General features: G+C 55.9%; 1 protein-coding gene and 1 long non-coding RNA gene across 2 annotated transcripts in view; one reads left to right on the plus strand and one right to left on the minus strand.

Moving 5' to 3' along the window:
- Window positions 1-9,611, minus strand: part of SPTB (spectrin beta, erythrocytic) — a 139,396-nt gene extending 129,785 nt beyond the window's left edge. The window contains 1 exon segment of the mRNA XM_074954484.1: window positions 9,463-9,611. The gene's annotated coding sequence lies outside the window, so the exon portion shown is untranslated.
- Window positions 282-12,708, plus strand: LOC141988644 (uncharacterized). Its single transcript, XR_012639804.1, has 3 exons — window positions 282-441; window positions 4,828-4,980; window positions 10,317-12,708. It is a non-coding gene; the product is annotated as an uncharacterized LOC141988644 (long non-coding RNA).
- The last annotated feature ends 1,884 nt before the right edge of the window (window positions 12,709-14,592 follow it).

Raw genomic sequence — 14,592 nt, forward strand, 5'->3', positions numbered from 1 at the left:
CCCCGCCCAGTGACGCTAGCCCCCAGGGGTGGCAGTGGTGAGGGAGCACCAGGCATGGCGATCCTCACCGCCGGCACGTGGACACATGCATCCCGTCGGCACGGGCCCAACGGGGCGCTGCGCTTCCACGCGGCAGCCTCAAGGTCGCCCGAGGGCCGGCAGGAACAAGCGATAAGCGTGAGTGTGAGCTGACGGGCAGTGCCGCTCCTTCTCCAGCTGCCACCTGGGTGGGGGCAGCGAATCACCACGCCAGGAGAGGCGAGTGGTGAAGAGCCACCCCCCGTTTAGTGCTGCTGGAAGTTGCACGGTCCTCAGCAGAGAAGAGCCTTGTTGTAACAGGCAGAGCCTGTATCCGTGTCCTCAGGCTCAGCACCCTGCCTACGGATAAGGGGAGCAAGGGGCCGCTGCATCGTTCAACGACTGGGACGCGTCTCCACCGATGTAAGTAGCATCAGCGGCTCCCTCGAGAGGGCAGACGTGGCCGTCCCTCTCCCTGCACGCACTGACTCTGTCCTAGTGCTCTAGCAACGAACCAGGCTTCCAGGTGTTCTGCTGTCCCTGTGCCCAAGGGGACTCGATCCACCTGCCAGCCCATCCCCACAATCCTCCAGCCTCTGCCCAGACAGCAGCCCAGCCCAGAAGCACAGGACAGCAGAGTCCGTGGGATTTAGCTTTCTTCTTTGGGAGGGTGCTGGGGGGAAGCAAATAAAGAAACAACCCTTTTCCAGACTTCCCAGAAGCCAACGCCCAAAGGTGTCCTGGCTGTCTAGCCAACACTGGGCACATCCTGAGAGCAGGGACCAGCTGTAGTGAGCCTCCCATGTCAATTAATCCACAGGACGTAAGCACACACTGACATGCCACAGGCTAAAAATGGATCTCAGCGACATAAACCAGAGTATAATCTCTGCTCCCTTCGGAGAAGTGTCCCCATGCCATAGCCCTCCCCTGCCTTGCCAAGCCTCGCCGGTCAGGGCTCAGCACGCAGGCTCCCCCCAAAATACAATCCTCTTTAAAAACATCTGATTTTCTCCCCCAAACAATCCACGAGGTTGTCTTCCTTTGCCTTCCAGATTTCAGAGCCTCAAGGGGCCAGCTTTTCAAGCTTTTCTCTGCAACCACATGGTCTAGAGCAGGGGTGGGCAAACTTTTTGACCCGAGGGCGACATCTGGGTATGGAAATTGTATGGCGGGCCATGAATGCTCACGAAATGGGGAGTTGGGGTGTGGGAGGGGGTGAAGGCTCCGGCTGGAGGTGCAGGCTCTGGGGTAGGGCCAGAAATGAGGAGTTCAAGATGTGGGAGGAGGCTCTGGGCTGGAGCAGGTGGTTGGGATGCGGGCTCTGGGTGGGGCTGGGGATGAGGGGGTGGGGGTGCAGGAGGGTGGGAGGGGGATCAGGGCTGGGGCAGGGGGTTGGGGCGCAGGAGCAGGCCAGGGGTGCAGGCTCCAGGTGGCGCTTACATCAAGCAGCTCCCGGAAGCAGCGGCATGTCCCCCCTCCAGCTCCTATGCAGAGGCGCGGCCAGGCAGCTCTGTGTGCTGCCCCATCTGCAGGTGCAGCCTCTGCAGCTCCCATTGGCTACAGTTCCCGGCCAATGGGAGCTGCAGAGGCAGCGCTTGGGGTGGGGCAGCGTGCGGAGCCCCCTGGCTGCCCCTATGTGTAGAAGCTGGAGGGGGGACATGTTACTGCTTCCGGGAGCCACGCAGAGCGGAGCAAGCCCCTGAGCCCACTCCCCAGCTGGAGCGCCAGAGCGGGGAAAGCCCTGGACCCTGCTCCACAATGGGAGCTCGAGGGCCGGATTAAAACGTCTGAAGGGCCGGACATGGCCCCTGGGCCGTAGTTTACCCACCCCTGGTCTAGAAACTTACCGTTTTCAAAGGATGAAAGATTCTTACCTGACTCCAGCAGCTGGTGCTTTATGACAGTGCCAGATATTGTGAGAGGCATGGAAAAAAACCTATGTGAGCTGGCAGCACTGCAGCCCACTCTTAAACTTGCCTTTTCCAAGGCAGTGGTTCAGGCACTAGCCCAGGACTTGAGACCTCATTTCAAGTCCATACTCTGCCACAAACTTCCTGTGTAACCTTGGTCAGGTCACTTAGCCTCTCTGTGCCTCAGTTTCCCATCTGTATTACCATTATTATTAGTGTAATTAGTGTATTACCATAGCACTTAGGAGCCCAGGCCTGAGCCAGGACCCCATTGTGCCAGGTGCTGGACAAACAAGATGGGCCCTGCTCCCAGGCGCTTACAATCTATGTGAAATCCGGTCAAAGGGTCTACTCGCTGCAAGTGCGCATTCCCATAGCCAGAGGTGGCACAGCAGGGTGTCCCTGGATGGTCCCCCTGCCCACAGTCACTCCATCACTGCAGTGGTCTCTCTTCCTGCCACTTGGCCCTCCGGTCTGGTCATGCTTTAGTCCACAACTTCCGGGGTAACAGAGAGTCCAACCCAGCTATAGTCCTGGGGTCTTGCAGCAGGTCTTCCCTCCATCTCTGGGCTCTGTGGTCCTCACAACCCTTATCTCAGGGGCTTCATCCCACCTTCCTTGGTGGCTGGGAGGGGAATGCAGGCCCTTCCTCTACTCTGGGCTGGCAACTAAGGTCTGCTCCCTCAGACTCCTTGCTGACCCTCTGAACCCCCTCCCACCTCTGCTGCAAACTTCCTGGCTTTATCCCTACCCAGCTCCTCCCCAGCTGGGCTCCACCCTCAGTGAAGCCTGGACTTAACAGGCCTCTCAGGCCCCCATTAACCCCTTCAGGGCCTGTGTGTTTACACCTCCCCTCCCCAGGTGTTGTGAGGTGTGACCAAGAGGGAGTTGTTTGTAACGTTTTAATGACGCTGATGCTTGCCTCAGTTTCCTCCTACGCCTTGCATGGCTACCCAGGGTGGGGGGAAAGGATTAGAACTGCTCTCAGGGCAGAACAAGAGGCAGAGTCGGGTGGTGTCACCTCCCTGTCTGGCCCGTTAAAGAAGACAAATCAAGACCCTGACAAAGAGATGCCCCAAGGCCTGAGCAATCCACTGAAACCCTGGGCAGGTGGGATGTGGGAACTGAGCTGGAGAACAAGGGGGAAAGGAGTCAGGTGATGGGGAGAGGGGCTGCCCTTGAGGACTCGGGGTCTCTCCTGTGTGGACAAAGGGACAAGAGAGGGAGCCAGAGATGGAGTCCTGGCTTGCCAGGGTACTGGTTTGGGGGAAGGGCTAATGGCTATGACTCAAGGATTGCCTTGTTATGCAAAGGCTGCCGGTGTCACTGTAAATACATACTCAGGGGAGCATTGCACCTGAAGGGACACAGTACACGCCTCCTGCAGAGAGCTGGTGGGGCTGGATTCGGGAGCCCCGGAGAGAGTCAGGGATTGCTGGTGCTGATGGCCCAGTGTTGGAGGGCCTGCCCCTGCAGAGCTGCGTGGGACCTGGTACACTAAAGGGTCACTCCCAGGGGATGGGTGACTGGCTGGAGCATAGACCAGATCCTGTGACTCCGTGACACAAGGCTAAATCTGTTAACACAGATATTCCAGCAATGGGGGCCACATAAACACCTATGCTAGATAGACCAGCCTGCTACATAGTAACATAGAAAGATAGTAACCGGCTAGAACAACAAGAAACAGAAATCATGCTGGTGCCCGAGATCATGCCAAAGAAATACTTTAAACTTTGGGGAACTGCACAAAGCTTCAGCGCACCAGAGCGACTGGAGAATCCGGCCTATTTTCAACACAGAAGTGAAGCGCGGAGGGTGGGAAATCAAGGCAGGGTCTGAGAGATGGTGTCAGGGGATGGAGGGGCAGAGTATGACATGTGACTGCTGTTTCCGTTTGGAGCTTTGCCAGCACATTGGGTATGTGTCTTAATGCGGCGCATGAGGTGTAAGGGCAGGAATTCTCCATGGTAATCGACACTTGGGGGCTGGCTGAACAGCAAGGTATCCAGCCTAGTAACCAGAGAGCCGGCACTTATGGGCAGATCAGACTCACTGCAACCAACGGAACAGACCCTTGCTCAGAAAAAGTCACAGAGCTTTCAAGTCTAGACATAAGTTGAGACACCTGCTTCTGAGAACAGCAACGGAAAGAGCGCCCCTCCATTAGGTATCGCAGGAGTCTGTGCCCACCCAGTCACTGAGCCACTTGGGTGACTTCCATCAAGCTAATCTCCGATGATTATATAGGAAAACCAGATTTCCTGGTCACCCAATTTACTAAAGGGTGATCAAAAACGTGGTCAACACAGAGCTCATGCTGTGTTTGATCACTGTGAATTTTCAGACCACCCCACAGGGTGCACAGAAACATACACTGTCACTCCTGTGTCCCCTCCATCTCTCACAGTGCTGGGTCTGGGGGAGGGGGGTCTCCTTTTAATTAACGGGTGTCAATTGCTGAGGTGAGAGGCTGCCCCGTGAAAACAACATTATAGGAATCAAGAAGCTAATCCCCCATCATTCGCTCAGGGCCACCCCAGCATCAGGGAGTGTCTGGAAATCCCTTTGAAGATTAACATGCTGGAGAGGTGCTATGTGTTATTATTTAGATTTGCTGAAGGGGGAGATAAGCCATCTGTAGCAAGGGAAAAGGCAGATCGGTTTGGACAAAACTCTGCATGTTCACTTTAGCATCTAACTTCTAAAGCCTCTAAGAATTTGAGGGTCAATGCATCTTAGGGTGACCAGACAGCAAGTGTGAAAAATAGGGACAGGAGGTGGGGCACAATAGGTGCCTATATAAGAAAATGACACAAAAATCAGGACTGTCCCTATAAAATCGGGACATCTGGTCACCCTAATGCATCTGATGCCATCTTTCTACTTTCTGCAGCTTCGCTGACTTCTTTAAGAACCAGAGAAGCTCTGGGGAAGTTAGGCCCGGAGGAGAGGGGAAGTCTGCACAGGAACAATCTCCATGCTGTAGCAGGACCCAGCAGCAGCTGCTGTCCCAATTTCCAGAATCTCTGTTTCATTTCAAAACAAGGTCAGTCTTTAGCCATTATGGTTGTGAAAACAAATATCTCCGAAAGGTGTCGGGGGGTAACCAGCCCCGAGTCCGCAGAGAGCCTGGGACCATTGTTCGCAGAGGTGTGAACTGCCCCGTTCTTCGGGGTGAGGGGATGTCATCACTGTCAACCAGAGCACGGCGCCTGTCAGAAAGGAAGGGAAGGGGCTGCAGCTCTGCCCGGCTCACTCCGTGCCACGGCTCCTGGGTGCCAAACGTGCATGGCCTTCGGGACGTGCCAGCACTGGGGGCTTTTTGCCAATCAGGGAGCCCGGGCAGGGCTCATCCCAGCTCCAGAGAGAGGGAGCCCAGCAGCAACAAAACCCTGTCCTGACTCATGTGAGTGGGGCCCCTTTTGTGGGCAGAGCTCAGAAGAGCCCTACTGCCACCTTCTCTCCCACCTCTGACTGGGGCTAGGGACCGGGTTGCTGCTTGGTTGGACATCTGGGGTCAGAGAATTAACTTTGTTCCTCTCACAGCAGCCCCCAGAGGCTCCAGTCAGGATTGGAAGGAAGCTCAGGTATCCGGCCTTGTAATTAAAGAGCCAGCAGGCAGATCAGACTCCCGGCCACAGCTGGGCCACCCAGAAATAGACAGACCCTACACCCAAAGAGCTGACATCACACTGCAAGGTGGGATTGCGAGGTGTACAACACAGTGGGACAAGCTGAGACAAGAGGGCCAGTAATAGAAATACTGGGTCACCTCTCAGCTAAGGCTATGGCGATGCTCATGGCGGCGTGCAGAGCCCACGCTGCAGGGAAAGGGTCCGGCAAGGGTAGGCAGTGGGGAAAGGCTCCAGCAGTGGGGAGCTGACGGAGCCTTTGTTTGCTCCCTCCCACCCAGTGCCGGAGCCTTTCACCGCGGTGGGGAAACACCCTGGCAGTGGAGAGGCACTGGGCCACCATGCTGCTAAAAGTATGAGTGTAGCTGGGGGCAGCACTGCTTTGGCATGTAGAGAGCCAAAGTGTAGACGTAGCCTTCGCGTGCAAATTGGAGGCTTCCTAGTGTTTTGCTTTCAGTAATCAGAGATATTAACGAGGCAGCAACAGGCCACCTGCCGAGGCTGGGGGCGGGGTGCTTCTTCGAAAGGTTTAGTGGCAGGGTCAATGCAGATGGGACCCCTGGGAGGCCCAGAAGCTGGGATAGGGTAAACAATAATAATACTAGCTCTCTCTTACACAGCACTTGCTGTCAGGGGATCTCATCGTAGCATTCTGCCTCTTTTACAGACGGGGAAACTGAGGCAAGGGGAGATGAAGTGACTTGCTCAAGGCCACCCCACAGGGCAGTGACAGAACTGGGACTAGAACCCAGGTCTCCTGAACCCCAACCCCATGCTATATCCACTAGGCAACCCTGCCTGCCTTAGGCAAGGGTACTAGCTGAGAGGGGCTCGGCATTATGGACAGGCTATGGCCGTCCAGGCTTTCAGATCATGGCAAAGAGCGTAACCAAAGAGCCCAGCCAGAACGGGAGTAGAGCGACGCCAGGCCAGTCTGGGACACTTGCTGAAGGAGCAGAGGGAGAACAGCTCGTGACAGCACAACGCACACAGCCAGTGCCACCACCGCTGAGGCGCTAGGCCACCCGGCTCTCTTTCTCTCTCACCGTGTGCGGGCAGCGCCTCGGTGCCCCAGCCGCAGCCCAGGCCCCCATTGGACAAGGCGCTGCAGACACGGAACAAAAGGGGGCCTTTGCCTCAAAAAGCTCATTGTCTCCACAGGTGACCTGGTCCCCATCATCACAGTGTCTGAGCAGCTCCCAATCTCTGTGTGCTTCTCTTCACACACCTCCATGAGGGGGAACAGAGGGACAAAGAGACAAGCTGACATCACACAGGGAGTTTGCAGAGGAGCAGGAAGCAAAATCCAGGTGGTCCCATGTCCAAGCTGAGTGTCCCTAGCTACGGGGCCACCCAGCCTCTCTCACAAAGCCTACAAAACCACCGCACACGGAGTGGACCCCCCCACGCCAGCTCTGCCCAGACATTCTGAAGCCTTAACTCAGGGAGGACACAATGTCAGATATTTTCTTTTCAAGCTCTGAACCTTGGCAGCCCTCTCGGGCACAGACAACACACAGGGCAGGCCCTAAAAAGCACAGGGGACTCCATCGGCACATTTTGACAAGGTCCAGAAGAGTGAAAGAGCTGACCACTCACTTGGATCATACACTTAGCAATGAAAATGCATCAAGAGGACAACCCCCATCAAACTCAGTGTCAGGACAGCTGTCCGAAGCCAAGCCATGGCATCAAGCCTTCCACCTGAGGGTTTGCATGTCGTATTTCTATACATTAACCACAGAAAAGAAGCCAATGTTGGGGCTAGGATCAGAGGTGCTCAGGGACAGAGATGTGATCACTCATGTGAAATGGGAGCCGAGTTAGCATTGCTTCAGGAAACAGAACTTTTGAATTCCTAATTCTGCGGCCTGTCGATGCTCCGTCACGATACCCGGCTGCATTCAATGAACAGACTGGGGGGCAGAGAGGGGTGCTCTCTGGCTCACACCTGCACGTGCAGGAAGGTGCAACCCGAGGTGCTACTACGTTTAAAACGACCAAAGAAATGACAGGGGGCAGCCAGCCAGCCCCTCCTGGCTCTTGTCAGTTTCAGGCCCCACAGTGGTAGCAGGCACAGCTTGCCAGACAAAACCCCAGAGGTGTGAATGGAATGGGGCCCATGCAGAAGAGAACTCGGGCTGGTGGGAGGACTAAATGGTACTGGAAGGATGGGCCAAGGCTAGCTGGACTAGTGGGAAAGCCAGGCTCAGCTGGGTGAAGGCAGCTTTCTCTGCCCAGGGCTCTGACCAGACACTGCACACGCAACCCAGGCAGTTTCACTCACTTTCAAAGTGCAAGGAACTGGCCTGAGAGCACCAGACACCAGCACTGCCATCACGGGGTCCACCAAACGGCCCCCGCCACACCACAGCCCTGGGGGAAGTGCCACTTCTAAGGCCAGGAGGACGCTTCCCCTCGGTCGCTGGCCTTCCCCAGGGAAAGGCGGAAGTTCCCATCACTTGAGACTCAGGAAAGATGGGAGCAAGCACCAGGATACACTCCAAAAGGAACCGTCCTGTGCTGGCAGGGAGCTGCATGCTGACTCCTGCTAGAGGTGCCAGCAGTGGGGGTTGGCTTGGGCTCTAGGCACCTGAACCCAGACCCACGCATCAGACAATGGCAGTGGCTCCTTAACAACAACACAGGCTAGATTCAAGCCAGAGACCCCCAGAGGAAACGCTCCATCACCCTCTCCCCCATCCAATTTATCCAGCTTGTCCTTATGCTGCAACTACCAACATGGGGATCTGGACCGGCTGGCTGTTCACAATACAAAGTAACATCATCAAACAATGGACAAACTAGAGCACAAATGATAAACTGCAGAGCGAGCAACGCAAAACACAAAGTGCCATCACCCTGGCATCCAGACGCCTGCCTCCAGCCACTTTTCCTCTCCTTGTTTATTTGTTTGCACTATGGTAGGGCCGAGGAGCCCTGGTCATCGACTTGGGCCCCAATGCTGTAGGTTTTGAAGAAACACAGGACAAACGGGGTAGTCCCTGCCTCAGAGGACTTGCAATCTAAATAATAAATCCCTTGGGGACAAGGGATTTAGGGCATGCTCAGGCAGGAGCACACACACAGACCCGAACTTTGCTCTTTCTGTACCAGATCTTTCCAGAGACGCTGACACTTGGGGATCTCCTGGGAGAGAATCCCTGACCCCACGACACAGAGAAACACGTGGATTGGCTTTTTAGCGCCCCAGTAGAGCAAGGAGAAAGGGACCCTCATCCAGCTCCCCCCAGGAGTCCCTCCGGCGGCGCTGGGGGGACCAGCCAGGAGGGGCATGGAGAGACTGAAACAACCCCCCACCCGCACACCTTCCAGAGGCTTGCCAGGAAACTGTCTCCAAGTCCACGCTATAAATAGGCTTCTCCAGGGCGCATCATTCCACGCAGCGCCCGGGCTCCATGCGGCACAGCAGCCCCGCCAGCACAGAGGGCTGGGTCGGTGTCCAGAGAGGGGTGTGTGTGTTGGGGGGGGGGGTCTCTCCCAGTTCTGTCCCCTCTCTCTGCGCCCCTGCAACCTCCTCCCTTGCACCGTCCCCCCACCCTGCGTGCGCCCTGGATCCAGACCCCTTCCCCTCCCTGCGCTCCGGATCCGGACACTTTCTCCCTCCGTGCGCCCCGGATCCGGATCCCTTCCCCTCCGTGCGCCCCGGATCCGGACACCTTCCCCTCCGTGCGCCCCGGATCCGGACACTTTCTCCCTCCGTGCGCCCCGGATCCGAACCCCTTCCCCTCCGTGCGCCCCGGATCCGGACACCTTCCCCTCCGTGCGCCCCGGATCCGGACACTTTCTCCCTCCGTGCGCCCCGGATCCGAACCCCTTCCCCTCCGTGCGCCCCAGCCCCATCCCCGCGCAACTCGCGGCCGGCGCGGACTCACCTGTCCAGGGCAGGGGCAGCGGCAGCAGCGCGGAGTCCCGGGCAGCGGCGAGGCGGAGGCGCAGCGGGGCTGGGGCAGCGCTGGGAGCGCCGAGCGGAGCCGCCCAGCCCAGCGATATAAATAACATTATCTGGGCGAGCAGGGACATTCCTGCAAGGACAGCGCTGCTGCCCGGCCCAGATAGTCCCGCTGCCTCCAGGGGAGGGCGGGGGAGGAGGCGCCCGCCCCGCAATGCAGCACAGCGGGCCCCCAGGCCAGCGCCAGCAGCGGGCACCGGGCGATGCCCAGCAGCGGCGCCGGAGCCAGCAGGCCCGCACCAGGGCTCGGCCACACCCAGCGCGGTGCGGCGGGGCTGGCCCTGCGTGGGGTGGGGGTGGGGGGAGACGATGCTGGTGCCGCCGCTGCTTGCAGGCTGGGTGGAATCAGGGCCGGCCTCTGCGCTCTGCCCTGGCAGCACCCTGCTGGGCATCCCAGCCACCCAGGTGGGCCAGAGCCAGGAGCCAGGTCCTGCACCAGCCTGGCCGAGGGGGCAAGAGCTGGGGAAGGGGGCAGGGGGATCCCACCTAGGGAACCTCACCCCCAGCTTGGCGGGCACAGGGGAGCTGGCATGGCCAAGTGGCATCTGGCAGCTGTGCCACCTCTGGGTACTAGGAGTGAGGGGGTTTAATCAACCTCCGCTTGGCCACTACATCCAGGCCTTCCCCAGGTGAGTCTGCATGCCAGCCTCCCTGGCTCTGACCGGAGGCTGTGGGGGGGGGAGATTGGCCACGAGGAGGATGCATCCCTTTGCCCAAGGCTTTTACCAAAACCTACCTCTTTGAGCCTAAAATGACCCTGTGTCTCTTTAAATCCAGGCTGACCCTGACTGGGGCATCCCCACATTGGCTGTAGCTGCAAGAAGAGAACTGGGTCCTGTGCCTCCAGCCCTGCCTGCCTGTGGAAGGGCTGAACTAACCCGATACAACACAGGCTGGAAGTGAGAGCTTGAGTCCAAGCACTTGAAAAGCTTCCCAAGGGCCGGACATCTGGACCAGTTGCAAATCTGAAAACATTTGGGGACAGGGTCCATGGATAACTAGGGCCAGGATTTTCAAAAGGCACCAAGATCCAGATGCTCAGAAAAGCCCAGCAAGTCACGTGCTGAGCCCTTCTGATCACCTTTCCCCCCAGTAGTGGGTGCTGAGCCCTTGGAAATCTGGCCCTGAGCTGGATGAAAAATTTGGCCCTATATGCCTGCGCAGTGTCTAGCACCCAGGGGCTGGAGCTTGGATAAGGCCTGGGGGTGCTGTATGAATAACTGTCGATTCCACTTTGCTCACCCGCTGTTAAAGGGCTGGGCCATTCGCTGCCAGCCTAGGCATGCAAGGGTGCAATACAAAGTAACATCATCAAACAATGGACAAACTAGAGCACAAATGATAAACTGCAGCGCGAGTGACGCAAAACACTGAGCCTGGGGACAGTTCAGATAATGGCCTATCTCAGCTAAACCATAGCAGGGCCAAGCAAGCGGAGTGTGGAGGGATTCCCCCGACACCCAACTGCAAACGCTCAGTATGGGAGGGTCCACTTTAGTCTCGGGTATCTCTAATAGCAGTGACTCCACAACCACCCTCCACAGCTGGTTTGTTGATAAAGCATTGGTAGATTGTCCCAGCTCCCTTCATGGCTCTTCCCCTTAGAGACTTGGGACCAGATCCTCAGCTGGCATAAACCGGTGTCGCTCTGCTGGCTCTTCGCAGCAGCATTCACTTCATTTGCTGCTTCTCTGATTGGCACCCACTCGAGGGGCCCACGGGTCTTGAACCCAGGGCCTGGGCAGCCCTCACCCTCCAGCACCACCCAGCGCAATTGGAAGTGAGAGACTAGCATAACTCTGCCTCCTCCCAGAGGCCCCACCCACTAGGGGATGATGACTGGCCCCTCTGATTGGCCCAACTGTCCTATTTCAGCCAGAAGGAGGCACCGGAAGTTGACTGAACAGTTGGGCGACTTTCTGACTAGCTGCTGTACTGCACCTGACCTGTGCCTTGATCCCTGGTTCCTGATTCCGGCTCTGACGCCTGGCCTGGTTCCTGATTCTGGCTCTGACCGCTAGGCTAGACAGCCCATGTCCCCAGTTCTGATACCAGTGGAGCATCTCGTCAATGAAGATTTTTTCTAATGTAACCCTGGCGGTCATTAATATCACACCTGAATTGTCCCTGTGGCTACAATAACCCATTACTGCCAGGATAACTTTCCCCTGCCCTCCTGAGACCATCCTGTTACATACCTCTAGAGAGCGGTCATCACATCCCTCCCTCTGAGCCGCTGTCCCTTTCTCAGTGACAGTTGTCCAGGAGGAAAAACCAGGCCAGTATGTAACTATCCGCGTTATTTTATTTCAACCGCTGGGTCAAACTGCCCCTAAGAAATAAGCACTGTGACTAACTACATAGATGGGAGTTTAAAAACCCAGTGTTTTAATTAGCTTGATTTAATTTGCTTAATTAACATCTGGCCGTGGCTGCGTATTATTGGCACCAACAGCAGCCAGGCAGCGGCTCTGGCTCTGGTGCTGCCATTGCTCCGGGGGGGGGACAGTGCAACCAAGTAAAATGCAAATGGCATGTGGGGGAAAGGTAATTAAAATGAAGCAAGTTCTCCGGAGGAAACCTTCACAGTGAGGGAAACTGTCAGGTCACTGAAGCAGAGGGAACCAACATCCTGCAATGCTCAGAGACGGGAAGGCAACTCGTATTCGGGAGGGAAAGGCCTGTCCCATAACACATGGAGACCAAAGCCTCTGGACAGCACCGCCCTGCTTGCAGTTAGCCCGGCAATGGTTTCCATGCCAAGCAACAACAGAAGGGGATGGAACGCTTGCAGCTGAGCACGTGTTGACGTAATTCATTAACAGCACCCAGGCACCCCGTGAGGGGGCCAGCACTCCTTAGCAGAGCAGGGCAAACAACCGATTCTTCTGTTTGCTGGCAATTCCAAAACCTGGCGGGTGGGGGAAATGTTTCGGGTCAAACCAAAACCAATTTTTTTTTAAAATGTGCAGCCAATGTAGCTGGTACCACTCAAGAGAGAGATCTCGGAGTCGGTGTGGATAGTTCTCTGAAAACATCCACTCCATGTGCAGCGGCAGGAGTCAAAAAAGCGAACACTGTTAGGAACTGTTAGGAAAGGGATAAATCAGGGGTGGGCAATAATTTTCGCAGGGGGGCCACTCCATGAATTTTGGTAAGTCGTCATGGGCCGCGCATTTCTACTATATTAATGGAGGGGGTGTGGGGTCTGGGAGGGAGTTTGGTGCAGGAGGGGGCTCTGGGCTGGGGCAGGGGATTGGGGATCAGGAGGGGGTGCAGAAGGGGGTTCTGACCTAGGGGAGAGGGTTGGGGTGCAGGAGAGGGTTCAGGGTCTGGGAGGGAGTTTGGGTGTAGGAGGGCGTTCTGACCTGGGGCAGGGGGTTGGGGTACAGGAGGGGGTGCGAGGTGCAGGCTCTGGCCGGGAGGTGCTTACCACAGACGGCTCCTGGCCAGCGGTGCAGCAGGGCTCAGGCAGGCTGCTTGCATGCCCTGGCCCTATGCCGTTCCCGGAAGTGGCTGCGGCCGGCTGCTGCTGTCATGTCCCTGTGAGCTCCTTGGGGGGAGGGGGGCAGCGGGTCTCCATACGCTGCCCATGCCCGCAAGCACCACCCCTGCATTTCCGGCCAATGGGAGCTGTGAGGACAGTGCTGGGGGCGGGGGCAATGTGCGGAGCTGCCTCCCCCTGCCAGGAGCACGCAGAGACGTGCCAGCAGCAACCAGCTGCTTCCGGTATCGGTGTGGGGCCACGGCAGCCAGGCAGCCTGCCTGAGTGCCCCGCTGCACCGCGGGACTTTTAGTGGCCCAGACTCAGAGATTGCGAGGGGGCAGAGGAGGCCGGACAGAAATGTTAGTCATGGCGGGCTGGACAGAAATGTTAGGTGGACCAGATCCGACCCACGGGCTGTATTTTGCCTGCCCCTGGGATAGATAATAAAACAGTAAATATCATAATGCAGCTATATAAATCTGTGATACGCCCACACCTTGAATATGGGTCCCATCTCAAAAAAAATATATTGGAATTGGAAAAGGTACAAATGATTAGGGGTATGGAACACAGCTTCCATATGAGGAAAGATTAATAAGGCTGGGACTGTTCAACTTGGAAAAGAGACAGCTAAGTGGGGGATATCATAGAGGTCTATAAAGTCATAACTGGTGTGCAGAAAATAAATAAGGAAATGTTGTTTACCCCTTCACATAACACAAGATCCATGGGTCACCCAATGAAATGAATAGGCAGCAGGTTTAAAAAAAACAAAAGGAAGTATTTCTTCACACAACGCACAGTCAACCTGTGGAACTCATTGCCAGGGGATGTTGTGAAGGCCAAAACTATAGCAGGGTTCAAAAAAGAACTAGATTAGTTCATGGGGGATAGGTCCATCAATGGCTATTAGCCAAGAAAGATGATCAGGGATGCAACACATGCTGTTCACCTCTGACTGCCAGAAGCTGGGCATGAGCGACAGGGGATGGATCACTTGATGGTTACCTGTTCTGTTCATTCCCTCTGGGGCACCTGGCACTGGCTCCTGTCGGAAGCCAGGATACTGGGCTAGATGGATCATTGGTTTGACCTAGTATGGCCATTCTTATGCTCCTATGTTCTTATGCAGCTAACCGAAAATTGTTTTGAGTCAAACAAAACATTTCATTTCAATTTTGGTCATTTTTACATGTTTTTGATGGTTTTAAAATACAATTAAAGGAGGTTTTGAAACTTCAGACTCAGAATGTTTCATTTTGAAAATGTCAAAACAAAAGTTCCAATTTTTTCAGCCTTTTCTTGTTTAGGATTTTTTTCGACTGAAACAAATGGGCGAAGCTGATGTGAATTCCCAGAACATGTTAGTGTCGCCCAGTCTGCATGTTTAGCTGGAAAAAAAGTTTTGGATGAAAAATTTTGCCCGGCACTGCTAGCCATTAGGGCAGCCAGCTCTCTTCAAATCAGAGTCCTCAATGGAACAGCTCCCCTGAGGAAGTATTAGGGAACACGGGAGGGCTGAAATGTAATTAGGAGGAGCCCTCTCATTCTCTCATCTCTGAGCAT

The sequence above is a fragment of the Natator depressus genome, chromosome 6, assembly GCF_965152275.1.
Source record: "Natator depressus isolate rNatDep1 chromosome 6, rNatDep2.hap1, whole genome shotgun sequence".
In the NCBI taxonomy this organism is placed as follows: Eukaryota; Metazoa; Chordata; order Testudines; family Cheloniidae; genus Natator; species Natator depressus.